Raw genomic sequence first — 13,836 nt, 5'->3', positions numbered from 1 at the left:
ATCATTCGCGGTGAATTTACTAGCAAGGTATAGTTCCTCTCCAACCAGAAGACATTGGAGTGGAATCAAACAAATTTTTCGATATCTTCATGGAACGATTGATATGGGATTGTTTTATCCCTATGAATCCAAGTCACAACTAGTTGGCTATGCAGATGCCGGATACTTGTCTGATCCACATAAAGGGAGATCTCAAACAGGATACCTGTTCACACATGGTGGTACAGCTATATCTTGGAGGTCCACAAAACAGACGATTGCTGCAACATCCTCTAATCATGCTGAAATACTAGCGATTCATGAAGCTAGTCGCGAGTGTTTTTGGCTGAGGAGTCTGATTCAATATATTCTGTCATCATGTGGACTGATTGATCATAAGATAGCTCCAACTGTCCTGTTTGAAGATAATACAGCATGCATTGCTCAACTTAAAGGCGGATACATCAAAGGTGATAGAACAAAGCATATTTCTCCCAAATTTTTTTTCACTCATGACCTTCAAAATCAAGGGACAATTGATGTCCAACAGATCCGTTCAAGTGACAATCTGGCAGATTTATTCACAAAGTCACTCCCGAAATCCTCCTTTGAAAGATTGGTACATGAGATTGGGATGCGTCGATTTCGAGATATTAAATGATGTCGACAAGAGGGGGAGACTGTACTCTTTTTCCCTTGGTCAGGTTTTTTCCCATTGGGTTTTTCTTGACAAGGTTTTTAATGAGGCAGTCTCCATCACTAAAGGATATTGTACTATTTTTCCTTCACTAAAGTTTTTTTTCCCACTGGGTTTTTCTTTAGTAAGGTTTTAACGAGGCAATAATCCTGAATGGTCATCCAAGGGGGAGTGTTGTAATATGGATGACCACGTAGACTCACCTTCTCAATATTGAAGGAATCATTCTCAAGAGAGAATGGATTTAATGAGGTTTGAAAAAGCTAGTTCTGTATGCCTATAAAAGGATGTACGAGCAAAAGGAATAAACAACAATAACAACAGAACAAAAATATTATTCTTCCTTCCTTTTCATACAAATAAATCAATCCTCTTTTATGCAATCAAATACCCTTCTCCTTATATTACTATTACAATTCTTTCTCTTCTTTTATTTTATAAGTATTTTAAATTCTATTTTCTATTACTCTTTACATATAATATTAATAGCAATATTAACCATCTTTATTATATCGAGATAGTATCAAATGCAAATCTCTCTCTCTTTATTTTTAATACTTTTTCTTATCTTTGTATATATATACACAATACAACATATAATATTATTATATATATATAATAATTATTGAGCTAATTATATTAATAATAGAGTCTTCTATTTATACATCTTTATTATATATATATATATCTTCTATTTCACAACAGAAACAAGAAGGAATTATTTTTTCTACTTTAATTCTTAGAATATTAGATTATTATTATTTGCTAATAGATTATTATTTATTGCATAGATAAAGTAGAATTTAAATTTTTGATATTTGTTCTCAACCAATAATAATTCAAGTTGGTTAAAGCATTAGATAAATTAAAGTTGTCCAATACTATTAATAAAGAAATAATATTTTAAAATTTTAAAAATAAAGTTTGATAACTAATCATCCGAGGTGTGGTCTAAATAAATTACTCTTTTAATTTTGTCAGTATTTAGTATTTACTAATTAATGACAATTTAGATAATTGTATGACTCAATAAAAATGATCACCTTTTACATTGATCGCATGAATGGTCACTCAAAAAAAAATAAATGTGATTATACAATTTTATAAAATGTTTTAGATTTTCAGTGCATTAAAAATAAACTCTTTTATATATTATTTTTAGCTTTTTGTAACGTTCAATGAATATGCATCGCATCTCTTTTTATTAGACAAAATATGAGATTTGCATAAGATGAAGATTACATCTTAAAAGAGATGTGCATCAACTCAGCACATAAGACATAAGACATAAAAGAATCTGTCTATTAACATAATTTTCAACATAGCCAAATAATTCCTTGCAGAAAATACTTGACACCATTGATTTGTCACAACTCTCTAGTCACCAAAAAATTTTGTCACAACTCTCTACCATGGGAATGGTCATATCTGGCCAGTGGTCAAGTGTGGAATTCAATTAGATCATTTATTCATTAATTGTGTTGTTTGTTTTAACTTTTAAGTTACTTTTTGACAATTAAAATAACATTTTCTATAACCAACTTGGGTTGGTCGAATGGTCAGCTCACTCGTCCGCTTAAACAAGTGTCGGGGATTCGAATCCCGCCTTGTGCATGCAGCAACCCATTGGCCAACGACAGACCCTTAAATGAAGCTCCGATCCGCGACGGATTAATCTTTGACCTGTCAGGTTAAGGAATACTGTGGGTAACAAAAAAAAAACATTTTCTATTAATAAGTGGGGAATATATAATGCCATGCATCAAATCAACTTTATGTAATACTTAATTAATGGATTCAATGTTGTGTTTGCATGTGTGTCCACTATCCCAGAAATTAATGAGTTCGCGCGAACTAGGTTATTAGACTAAGTTTGTTTACAAATATAAAAAGAGGAGTGTCAAGTCCAGCAACTTTTGTGATTTGTAGATCATCAAATAGTTGATAATTTTAATGGTGTGAGATTGGTATGAGATTTCATCCAATAGCTCACTTTTCTTTACTAGTTACATGCTTACCAGAATTTAATAAAATTGATGGCTCCTAGACTTTTTCAATATAAAATAATAAGATATGGACATAAAAATACAAAATTATATTTAATAAATAAAATATAAATAAAAATATTATATTTTAAGATATCAAATAATTAATAATAAAAATATAATTTATTTTATGTTTTTTATTATTATTTAATTTTTTATAATTATATTTTTTATTATCTATTATTTTTATATTTTATATGAAAAAATAAAAATAAATTAATTTTTTATTATTTATTTTATTTTATATTTAATTTATCACCAAATAAAATATAAAACATTAATTTTTATATCTTTATTTTTTATGTCGTATTCTGAGTCGTATTCTATTTTTAAAATCAAACGCAACCTAACCTACACATACATGCATGGAAAAATACATAAGCGGATATTTCTACCAATAACGGTGGTTTGAAACATTTTGGAACAACATTAAAAATGACAGCACTACTTATCAAGCTTTTTGTGTTATTGTATTCTTGAATCATGTGATTGAGAAAAAGGGTAAGAAAATAATATAATAGTGGTGCAAGTGCGGACTGCATTAAGCAGGGAAATGCAGTAAATCTTGAATGGACATATCACTATGCACCAAAATTTTTAATTATGCTCAAGAATTATCACATACGAGAGACAAGACAAACTCTGTTGTTGCTTCGCACTGAGATTACATGATGTTGGTTATCTATTACTAGTTTACTACCGTTTTTTTTTTTTTCCTTTTCCTTTTTATCATTTGTCCCTTCTACCTTCGTGCGCTTGAACTATATATTGCATTACAATGCCTTTTAAATTTTACAACAGAGAGTAAATCACTAAAAAATTATTTTAAAATTATATTTTTTAAAAAATATTACGTACACGCTAAAAATTAATTATTAAATTAGTTATTATATTTGTATATGAATATATATAAAATTTAATTTTGATATATTATTATTGTAAAACAATTTTATATACATATTTAATTATATAATATTATATTAATAAATTTATATATTTTATAGAATTAAACTTATATATATTATTTAATTTATTTTTAATATATTTTATATTTTAACATATATTTTAATCTAAATGATATATATAAACATTTTAAATCTTTTTTATTGAGTGAGGCCGTTTTTTATTCTCCTTTTATTTCCGTATGAATAAATTAAGGGTGAGAGATAATATATCAGTCTTATGAAAATGTGAAAATATATTTATAGTCATTGAATTAATTTAAAAATTTAACTAAATGTGTTCTAAAGACATATTTTTAAAATATAATATAATTTTTTTTAATATTTTTGATGTATTTGAAAATATAAAAAAATATTTTTTATAAAATATTTTTTTTATAATATGCTTAACTTATGTCTATAGAGTACAAATGAGCAAAATTCTTAATTAAATAATTAAAATTAAATATATCTAATAAATAATATATAAATAATGTATTTATTATAGTCATTGAATTCGGAATGCATTTATAACTATTATATTTATAGTTATTATTTTTAATTTTTATTAAAATATACCTAATAAATAAATTAAAATAATAAATTTCTTTATCCAAATAAAATTAAAAATATTTTTGTTAATTAAATGTATTTTTTAAAATTTTATACAAATATAAAATAGAACTTTCTAAAAAATATATTTAAAAAAAAAATAAAAAAGTATTTTTTAAAACTAATCCAAACTAACCTTATATTACGTTGTTGATAATTGTTAAAACAATCTAGTAATCTAAGATTGATTAGAAGGAATAAATGTTCTTTTTTTCGTAATTATTTTAAGAAATCTTTTAATATAAAAAGAAGTTACAATACTATATGAGAGTTAGTTTTTAAATATAATATAAAAAAAAAGAATTTTAGATTTTGGTGGATAAATGAAATAATTTATTTCTAACTCTAAAAAAAGTTGAAAATACTAAATAATTTAAAATTTAATGTAAAATATTATATAAAAATTAAAGATTTATACTAAAAGAAAATAATTTCATACCATGAAAGCAAATATCATAAGTATTTTTAAGTATAAAATATTATACTAAAAGCAAACATAACTCGGTCACAATTTATAAAAAATCCAATAGAATAAATAGGGGTGACAATACAATTTGTATATGTAAGTATCTAACTCGCTTCAATTTAGTTTAAGTAGATTGATAATACGATTTGTAGCAAGTAGGGTGTATCAAGCAAATTTTATCCGTTCAACCTGTATTTTTAGTATATAATGTAATGTAGACATATGAGGAATGAGTAAAGATTTAAACTCCATTTTTTGATTTGTGCACAAATACTTATTGTCACTAAATTTATTTAGCATTGATGGTTTATTAGTGACTAAGAGAAGGGAGAGTTGAATCTTAGTCCTTTTTTGTTGAGTAAATTTTGCTGTCATTTTAAAACGCTTCAAGAGATATTTCTGCTTTTTGTCTCATCAATAATCAAGAGACATTTTTTTTTGTCTCGTAACCAATGTGGAGATATTTTTCAATTTTGTCTCCTACGAACAGAATCAAAAATTGAGTAGACGAGAGAGAGAATCACACCCAGAAGTATCCTGGTTCAGCTGCTAAGTGCAGTGCAGCCTACATCCAGTCTCCATCACAACAATAACGTAATTTCACTATAATCAAATAGATTACAAACACCAATTCTCCCTAGGAACTACCATTCCTATCCGGGACAACTCCAGAATCTATCCCCAATCCTGAACTTGACTTGGTCACCTACCAAGCTTTCAACTACTAAGTGCTAACCCAACTTGCAAGGGGATTCCCACAGAATCATGAAACACAACACAGATATACAAAGGACCTCTAAGGACATCTATGGATTTTTTCTTTTAATTTTGTATACTCTACCTTTTTCCGCTCTATGGCTTTTTCTTACAAACCTTACTGTTTGCCTTTTTCCATGAGACTCAAGACAGACAAAACTAAACAGAAAAATACAACATGAAAAACATTGAAGGAGAAGAACTTCTGTTAGCTTGGGTAGCTATGAGAACTCTGTGCTTTCACTCTTTTTCTCCTTACTTCAAGCCCTGGCTGTTCTCCCTTATTTATAGAAGGGGAAGCCTCCAAAGTTGAAACTGATGAACCGAGCTAACTTCTTCTTCTTCATGCAAAAACCGGTTCGGCCGAAGAGAGGAGAGAGAAAATTGAATGCTATAACCAACATGCAATTACCTCTGTGTCATCCCTTCTCACCAAGCTTCATCAATCTGGGCCTTCCATCGTAACTTGCTCCTCAAGAAGGATTCCTAGCCCTTGATGAGTCCTTGAATGCTTGACAGCTCCTCCTGCTCTTATCTTCTGCCTCATCCTCCACGTAGCTGCAGTAGCTACCTCATGTGGTGGTTGATCAAAAGTAGAGACGAGCTATGCTTTCAAGGGATCTTCTTCCTCTGACCGAAATGGATCTCTTTCATTTTTGGGTATGGAGAGCTTGAGACTTCCTCACCACTTCTTACCATAAGTGGTAAAGATCTCAGCCACACCCTACTATAGATCTTCTTTTTCTCAATGCCATCATCACAATGGCCTCTTCTTTGCAACTAGCTTCTCTGTACTTTTTACTGATAGCTTGCTTCATCCATCCTTTCCTGCTAGACAAGACCGAAAGAGAGAGGAGAGAGAACAGAGAAAAGCTTGCAATGTAATTAAAGAAGAAAATAAAAATGAGTTAAGTTTACTTTACTCATGCCTAGTTTCTGCTTTCTTCTTATGGTTACTTGCTTCTACCATTTTTCTTCTCTGATAGTGAGGTGACCAAATACAAAAAGAGAGAAGAGAGAGAAGAAAGAAAACTTTTAATGTATTTGAAGAATGAAATTAAAAATGAGTTAACCACTTCCTTTTCCCATGCCTTGTATCGTGTAGAGCATTAAAAGCAATCAAATCAATGTATCCTTTCTCTCTCATGTTACCAATGCACTTAGTTAAATTTGAATTCCATCACCCATAGAAAATGACATCTGTGGAAGGCATGCTTTCAATTAGAATTTGGATTCTACCAAGGTAAATGGATAACGAAACATGCTTGAGATCCTTGGACTTCATTTTTTGATTTATCAACTTTGGTTTATGGGCTTCTGATTTGAGCTTAACTCACTCTCAAAATTCAGCCACTTATATTTGAATTAATTTTTCCCAAGGCTGATTTTAATGATTCATTTGGGCTTGTGATTTGGGCCAATTTGGTTTTCTTCTATTTCAAAGCACACCCATTTATATTAATTTTGCAAATAGCTTGATTAATAATAAGTGGGGCTTATATTGCCTTTTGACCTAATATGAAATCTTCACACTAACAAACACATTAAAACAACCTATTGGAAGCAAATAACAATTTAATAATTTAATAATATTTGATCATCAAATTAGACATTAGTTTTTCAAACTCAATAATCTCTCCCTTGATGACAAATATTATTAAAGCTGAATTAAAAAGGATTAGGATTAGAAAATTCCCTTGATGATTTGGCCGAATCCTCTCCCTTTCAATTGTTCAAAATACTCCCCCTTAATGTGTGCCTGATTAACATAATATTCAAGAAAGCAAAAACTGTGTACAAGCTCCAAAGGATTCCCAAAAGATAAAAATTTCAAGAATTTGGATCCTTTAAGACCGAGCCATATTTTCACAAGAAAATACTTTTCAAACACCTTAATAAAATCCATAGTCCAGTCAGCACACTTGCATTTGAGCAAATAAATTTATCAATGATAATCAAAGCTCAAGTCAAAATTAATCCACTAACACAAAGTGCTCAAAACAGAGCCAGATCAGAGCATAAAACAGAGTAAAACAGGGCAAAAAATCAATGAAATATAACAGTTTCAATTATCAGAGCATAAAATAGAGCAAAACAGGTCAACAAATGAAACATAATAGAGGAAAATAGGGCAACAAATTAATAAAACATAACAGTTTCAATTCAGCCCTTTTTCTCTTCTCCCCTTTTTGTCATCAAGGAGGGACCCTGCAAAAAATGGAGAAAAAAACAATGCAGTCCATAACAAAATAGCATCAAAGTTAAGTTTGGTACAGTCTTCCAAGATAAATGAAAATAGTTCCATTGAGTCAAATACACAGAGAGCAAAATAACTGAGCATTCAGCCGCAGCAGCAACAGGGAGCAAACTTAGGCATCAGAATTTTCTTTATTAGATTCCAAAACATCATCTTATTTCTCAAAAGGAGCCATGTCCTCATCAACTGAATCCAAATGCTTTAAGAGCAAGTTTACCCTTGCATGAGATTTTAGCCAAGCCTTTTCATTTTGAAATGCAAGCTTTCTAGCTTCTTTGCTAGATTTTACCATTTGCTTATACATAGTAGCAAACTCCAAGAGAACTTCTTTACCTTTAGCATGTTGCGGTACACCACCACCTTTGATTGTGGACACTTTATTCTCAACAGGTTCATTACTCAAATCAACATTAAAATGCTCAATCAAGCAAGTCAAAAACATACCATATGACAAGTTACTCCTTTTATCACTTTTCACACAGTCCCGCATATGATGAATCATAAAGTAAGCTAAAGATATGGGGATGGAGTTCAAAAACAGTATAAAAAACAAGGGTGTCACAAACAGCTACCTTCTGATATGATCCGCTTTTAGGAGTAAAAGTGTAAACCCCGGTTAAATTAGTATATAATTAGTCAATAAATTAGTTTTTAATAAGGAGGATTAGAAATGTGAATATTATATCAAATTAGGGTAGAGCTCATCGAAACAAGAATTTTGACACTAATTTCGAAAAAAAGGTCCAAAATTGGACCGAAAGAACTGAACCGGTTGAACCAGACTCGAACTGGGCTGTCAGTCCAACCGGACCATCCCTTTTAAGTGAACCCAAGGCCTTTCTTCCCTTCATTTTAACAGAAACGAAGCTTTCAGCTTCCACGGGAGGGAAGAACGAAAATTTCACCGAAACCCTTACGGTGGTTTCCGATCCCCGTAACTTTTCCGTCCGAGCTCCGATCGCCGCACTGTTTGCGGCCACGCATCCACCGCGTCGAGCTCTACATTTCTACCGGAACAATTTTACTGGTAACTTGTTTAATCACTCTCAGCCCTCTTTTCCCCCAATTTTCAAATTTTTAATGGGAATGTCGAATTTCTTTGATTTCTGATGTTTTAGGATCCAATTAGCTTGAGGAAAACGTTCACTCTTGCTTATGTGAAACTTGGGTAAGGTGAGGATACGATAATTCTATTTTATTTTTATTAAATTTGAGCTTTGAGTATTAAATTGGATATATATGTGTTATGAATGTGTATTAGGTTGTGAATAAATAATTGGAGCTTGAAATTGTGAATACTGAAACTTGGAGGAAGCGGATTAGTTGAGGTTTTGAGGGCTGTATTCTTTTAGGAAAATTGTCTTGAAATAATACTTGGAAATTGGCTAAAGTATGGTTTAGGTTTCTTGCATTTAATATATAATGTTTTTTGTGAAAACTTAGGCTAGATGACCATAGGATAAGTTGGATTGCATGTGTATATTTAATGCTTAGTATCCTGTTGATGAACATAGTTGGTTTGGTGTTGTTGATTAACTGGTGATTTGGAAAATTATTGATTTGAGGTATAACTATTGTGGAGGTTGTTGTGATAACGAGGTATTTTGTGTTAAAAGCCTAGGATTTGTGAACTATGATTCTTAGTTGAATTTTGGTTGTTGGATTTGAATATTATATTAGTATAATTATTTATCTGAGGTAGATTTATTGTGGTGATTGTTATGATGATGAGGAAGGGTATGTTGAATTGAAAATAATGCAGGTTTGGATCCGAAAAGGGTGGCAAAGTCCGAGTTTTAGGGGAGATGCTGCCGAAATTTTATTAAAAAAAATTAGAGATTTTGTTTATATGATTATTTATAAAGATTTAGATTCAAAGGTTATATGGTTTGATTTTGAGTTATTAAGAAAATGAGCATGTTTTAAGTTTGATTCATTTGGAAAAGAATGAATTATGTTTTGAATTGGAACTATTGATAGACGGAATGGGAGGTGTAATAATGAAGGATAAGGATTGAATATGATTGACGTATAATGATGAATGAGATGCGATTGAGAATGATGTGGATGTTGATGATTATAATTGAATTATTTATATGGCTTATGAATTTGAATAATCTGAGATACGAGATTCCCTGGATTAAGTGCCGTGGCTTGCCACCACGTGTACCAGGTTGAAAACTCGATACTCTGTTGACCTTACAACATAAGTGTGACCGGGCACTATATAAATTCCCGGGAATGTTATCCCCATTGAGCAATATTGATTATTTAAGAAAAAGCTATGCATAGACTCTTAGGGATGCACGTCGGGGATAGTCTAAGGACAATTCAGACTTGTCGGGTTGGCTGGATAACCGACAGATGAGCCTCATCAGCCATAAGACAGGCATGCATCATATGCGTATTACTTGAATTACTTGTTTGTGCCTTAATCGGGTGTGCCTATATGTACTTGCCATGCTAAATGTGTATTTGTTACCTGTAATAACTGTAACTTTCTTGTGTTTGTCTTTATCTGTCTATTTGTCTGTGAAAATGCATGAAGGAGTTGGAAGTATGGAAGAATGGCAGTATGGGACTTAGATTTAAGGTTAAGTTAAGTTAGGTTTAAATATTTTTAGAAAACCACCTTTTATTGCTTCTGTTTAATACTTTAAGCTCTATAATATGAGTGTCGGCATTCTAGGATTGCCTCTGGCATTCCCAGGACCTTATATATTATGTGTGTGGCACCTTTACCATACTGAGAACCTCCGGTTCTCATTCCATACTATGTTGTTATTTTTCATATGCAGGTCGAGAGGCATCTCGTTAGGCGTCTGGACTCTTGAAGCGGAGTGGTTACAGGGTTATTTTGTTATGTTATGATGTATATATATGTACTTGGTTTTCTCTCCGCATAACTTGTTCTTTTGATCCTCTTAGAGGTTTATGGAGAGGTAGGATTGTGTATATGTACTTTTGGATTTTGGATATGTATGTATACATATGTAAATATTCTCCGGCCAGTCTTGATTTCGTAGGCTGAGTCAGGAGCTTGTTATTTGTATCTTTGGCACTCTATTCCTACTTCTGTCATCTTATGTTTAGTAGTTATGATTTTCTTAGCACGCAAGTCAACTTGTTCCTTGAGCGTTGCGCTTTTATTTCGCGATTTTTATTCCCTCTATTCTTCAAGGCTCCTAGCATATTATAATTCTTCTGCTATTATATGTACTCATTTTATTTTAGAGGTCGTAATACCACATCACCTCTATTTTACGACTTAAGCGTAAAGCTTTGTATGGTAGGGTGTTACATTATGGTATCAAAGCAGTTCGTTCCTATAGAGCCTAAAAGATGGACTGATTGTACTTCTGTGCATTCTCTGTATATGTGTTTATGTACTATTAGGATATCTGATTGATATATATGGCATAAACATTTGTGAGCATGCATTTGGAACTTAAAACATTAGACCTGCGATATTGAGACTGATCAACTTAATATCACTTGTTTGGTGTGTATAGGGACCAGATGTCGACTCGCGGACGCGGTCGCGGGCGAGGTAGAGGTAGGACAGGCATCGTTACTCCTGCCCCCCATAGGGACTGATCCAGTAGACTTTATGGCTGCCCTGGGAAATATGGCTGCAGCTATGCATGAGACAGCTGAGGCATTGGGTAATCAGATAAACTAGGGTAATCATGGGAACAATAAGTGCTAAGTGCCAATCCTGAACTTGACTTGGTCACCTACCAAGCTTTCAACTGCTAAGTACTAACCCAACTTGCAAGGGGATTCCCACAGAATCAAGAAACACAACACAGATGTACAAAGGACCTCTAAGGACATCTATGGCTTTTTTCTTTTAATTTTGTATACTCTGTCTTTTTCCGCTCTATGACTTTTTCTTACAAACCTCACTGTTTGCCTTTTTCCATGAGACTCAAGACAAACAAAACTAAACAGAAAAATATAACATGAAAAATATTGAAGGAGAAGAACTTCTATTAGCTTGGGTAGCTATGAGAACTCTGTGCTTTCACTCTTTTTCTCCTTGCTTCAAGTCCTGGCTGTTCTCCCTTATTTATAGAAGGGGAAGCCTCCAAGGTTGAAACTGATGAACCGAGCTAACTTCCTCTTCTTCATACAAAAACCGGTTCGGCCGAAGAGAGGAGAGAAGAAACCGAATGCTATAACCAACATGCAATTACCTCTGTGTCATCCCTTCTCACCAAGTTTCATCAATCCGGGCCTTCCATCTTGACTTGCTCCTCAAGAAGGATTCCTAGCCCTTGATGAGTCCTTGATTGCTTGACAGCTCCTCCTGCTCTTATCTTCTGCCTCATCCTCCACGTAGCTACAGTAGCTACCTCCTGTGGTGGTTGATCAAAAGTAGAGACGAGCCATGCTTCCAAGAGATCTTCTTCCTCTGACCGAAATGGATCTCTTTCATTTTCGGGTATGGAGAGCTTGAGACTTCCTCACCACTTCTTACCATAAGTGGTAAAGATCTCAGCCACACTCTACTGTAGATCTTCTTTTTCTTAATGCCATCATCACAATGGCCTCTTCCTTGCAACTAGCTTCTCTGTGCTTTTTACTGATAGCTTACTTCATCCCTCCTTTCCTGCTAGACAAGACCGAAAGAGAGAGGAGAGAGAACAGAGAAAAGCTTGCAATGTAATTAAAGAAGAAAATAAAAATGAGTTAAGTTTACTTTACTCATGCCTAGTTTCTGCTTTCTTCTTCTAATTACTTGCTTCTACTATTTTTCTTCTCTGATAGTGAGGTGACCAAATGCAAAGAGAGAGAAGAGAGAGAAGAAAGAAAACTTTTAATGTATTTGAAGAATGAAATTAAAAATGAGTTAACCACTTCCCTTTCCCATGCCTTGTAACATGTAGAGCATTAAAGGCAATCAAATCAATGTATCTTTTCTCTCTCATGTTACCAAGGCATTTAGTTAAATTTGAATTCCATCACCCATAGAGAATGGCATCCGTGGAAGGCATGCTTTCAATTAGAATTTGGATTCCACCAAGGTAAATGGGTAACGAAGCATGCTTGAGATCCTTGAACTTCATTTTTTGATTTATCAACTTTGGTTTATGGGCTTCTGATTTGGGCTTAACTCACTCTCAAAATTGAGCCACTTATATTTGAATTAATTTTTTCCAAGGCTGATTTTAATGATCCATTTGGGCTTGTGATTTGGGTCAATTTGGTTTTCTTCTATTTCAAAGCACACCCATTTATATTAATTTTATACATGGCTTGATTAATAGTAAGTGGGGCTCATATTGCCTTTTGACCCAATATAAAATCTGCACACTAACAAACACATTAAACAACCTATTAAAAGCAAATAACAATTTAATAATTTAATAATATTTGATCATCAAATTAGACATTAGTTTTCCAAACTCAACAAGCTTAAAAAATTATTTTAGAAATTGAATTTTGATGTAATTTTTTATAAATTTATTTTAAAAATAAGATAATTTTATTTTTAAAATTTAATAATTTTACTCTAAATATATATTTTTTACTATTTTTTGTCAATGATTATGAATACTTTTAAAAATAAAAAATTTTAGTGATCAAATTTTTTTTGTGTGTACTTTTTAAATAATTATTTAAATATTTTTACAAAAATTTAAATCAAATATATAAGTAGTTTTTTAAATATAAAAATCGTTTGTCTTTTATAAAAAATAATATTATTTTTTATTATTCTTCTCATATTTTATAATATTTTGATGATATTTTTGTCGTTACTAAAAGTAAAGGTTACTTTTATCGATATTTTAAAAAATTTTCAATAGTTTACCTAAAATATTTTGTTCGGCTTTGAATTTTCAAAAGTAAGATGTTTAATATCTGTTTCTAATGATTGAGCAACATAATATGTAATATAATGCTTATGCATAGAGATTTTGAGTAATCTATCTCTAATTTTTGATAATCAAGTTTTTGTTCAATATACAAATTTATCAAGTGCCCTCATCTATCAGTTGTTTGTGTGAGGGAAAAAAAATTAAAAAATATATAAACTTTTCATAGGTATTATATAAAATTTAGGACAATTTACCCAA

The sequence above is a fragment of the Arachis ipaensis genome, chromosome B4 (assembly GCF_059453495.1).
Source record: "Arachis ipaensis isolate K30076 ecotype BB chromosome B4, ASM5945349v1, whole genome shotgun sequence".
NCBI lineage: Eukaryota > Viridiplantae > Streptophyta > Magnoliopsida > Fabales > Fabaceae > Arachis > Arachis ipaensis.
This window is presented reverse-complemented; position numbering follows the sequence as displayed.